Source organism: Leucopleurus acutus, assembly GCF_964270905.1.
Source record: "Leucopleurus acutus genome assembly, chromosome: 4".
In the NCBI taxonomy this organism is placed as follows: Eukaryota; Metazoa; Chordata; class Mammalia; order Artiodactyla; family Delphinidae; genus Leucopleurus; species Leucopleurus acutus.
The window spans coordinates 52394460-52396746 of NC_139146.1; the positions used below are offsets into that span (position 1 = coordinate 52394460).

Here is a 2287-nt window from a genome sequence, read left to right on the forward strand (position 1 = left end):
AAAAAAAAAAAGAGCTGAACATAGGATCTGGAAGCACCCATGACCAGCTTTATCTGTTTCCCACTTTTGCCTTGGGACAGCTGTATACGAAATTTGTTCATTTATTTACTTAACTCAGTCAACAAATGCAGCTTTGCAAAATCATGGGATTGCTATTATTATAAACAGTGTTCTTGAGAAATGCAAAGGCCGATTCCACTCGTGCTTTCCCTAGAAGTGTTTTTCTTCCAAACAGAAACCTCAGTGCCCCCATCCACTCAGCACAGATCTCAAAGGCTCTATGTCTGGCCAAGCACAGGGCATTTTTTGCTCTCCAGTCCCTGCTCCAGAATTTTGGAGAGCATTTCCCTGCCGAAAGCCCTTCCCACCCCTTAAGTGCATTGACGGCCGCTCACCACCATAGCAGATGTGTGGTCACAGGCAATTAAGTGGGTACAGGCTGTTAGCGGACAGACAGCATAAAGTATGCACAAGTGAGCCAACAAGCAAACAGTGGAAACCAGAGTGGTGAGATGGTGTGCCCGCCCAGCCACTTGGAGAAGAGGGAACTTGCTTGCTTTCTTCACTTCCCAGCACTTCCTCATTGCAGCGCTAACCGTCCTACTGGCCATCATCCTTGTTTGATACGTGAGATTCCAAGAGATGGAGAGATTTGCCCATCCTGCCCGTGGGTCAGGGCACCGGCCCTCACAGTCACTCCTGCCGTCTTTTCAGTTGTCCGCTCCTGAGTGTGGCTACGTTCTGGGAAGTTCGGTAACGGTAGATATTTTAGGTGAAACCTCCCATTTGGATTGAGAGCAGTTGACTACCATATTTCAAGTCTCTGTCTGGAAGAAAAAAATGCTTTCAGAGGAAAATGAAACTTCTATCTCCATACCAGCTCATTCCTCATCCCAGAGAGGCCTATTCCAACCGTGGTTTGGGTCTGTGTTCGGTTCTTTCCAGTTCCTTCTGCATGGTCCTATTTTGTACAAACAGTATGTGGTAGTAGTTACGATGATCTAAGTAAAAAGGATGGAAACTTACATACAACACCACATGTGATCTCAAATGCATTATTCTAAGTCAGAGGTCCTCAACCAGGGGTGATTTTGACCCCCAGGGGACATCTGGCAATATCTGAAGACATTTTTGTTTGTGACAGTCTAGGAGGGAGATGCTGTTGGCATCTAGTGGGTGGAGGCCAGGGACGCTACTAAACATCCTACAGTGCGCAGGACAGCCCCGCAGCAAAGTGTGATCTGGCCCCAGTGTCAACAGTGTTGAGGTTGGAGAAAGCCTGTGCAAAGTGACAGAAGCAGACTCCAAGGGCTCCCCACGGCATAATTCCATTTATACGACATTTTGGAAAAGGCAAAACTGTAGGGAAAAAGAATACATCAGAGGCTGCCAGGAGCTGGGGTTGAGGAAAGGGGATTGACGTCTAAGGGGCACAAGGGAATCTGGGGGAGGACGGAAATGCTTTCTATATATTTTTTTTAACAGTTCAGGTCTTTTAATTTTCTTTACCCCCATCATGCCATGAATTCATAGGGAATGGGCTCCAGCAGTTCAGGCTCCTTTCCATTGGTTCTCACGAGGTGTGCTTCTCTGGGTGGAGCAGGCTGGCACTTCAGTTGAACCCAGGTACCTTTCTCTTTAGCTTCCTTCTTTTTCTGATCATTTTCCTTCACCCGTTTCAGGAAGCTGTCTCAGCTGTCAGAGTGCTTAATATGCTCGATACGCACATTAATACTCTTGGCAAGAATCTTGCCCTTACCCTGTTTGTTTACAATGATGCCAACAGCATGCTGGGTAACACTGTAGACTCTTCCAGTTTTGCCATGGTGACATTTGTGGGGCATTCCTTTTTGAATAGTGCCCATTCCCTTGATATCTACAATATCACCTTTTTTGTAGATTCACATGTATGTGGCCAAAGGAACAACTCCATGTTTTCTAAGAGGCCTAGAGAACATGTAGCGGGTGCCCCTCCTCTTTCCCTTTGTGTTGGTCATTTTGGTGAATTATGGGAAGATGGCAGTTCCGGCCGAAAGGCTGCTTTCTATCTTGATTGTGGTGGTGGTTATACACATGTATGTGTTTGTCAAAACACACAGGACTGTACACTGAAAAGGGTAAATTTGACCTCTGTAAATTACACCTGAAACAAACAAACAAAAAACTCAGCTCTATTTGAACCAAAGCCATTCTGGAGAAGAAAGTACCGGGGGAAACCTGGCTACCAAAAAAATGAGAAACAGAGGTCTAAGGGGTAGAAACACAGAGGGACAGGTTTTTTGTTTGT

General features: G+C 45.9%; 1 pseudogene across 1 annotated transcript; it reads right to left on the minus strand.

The window, feature by feature from the left end:
* Window positions 1-1430: 1430 nt before the first annotated feature.
* On the minus strand, window positions 1431-1997 carry LOC309960645 (large ribosomal subunit protein eL21-like; annotated as a pseudogene). Its single transcript has one exon. The product of its transcript is annotated as a large ribosomal subunit protein eL21-like (transcript).
* Window positions 1998-2287: the final 290 nt, after the last annotated feature.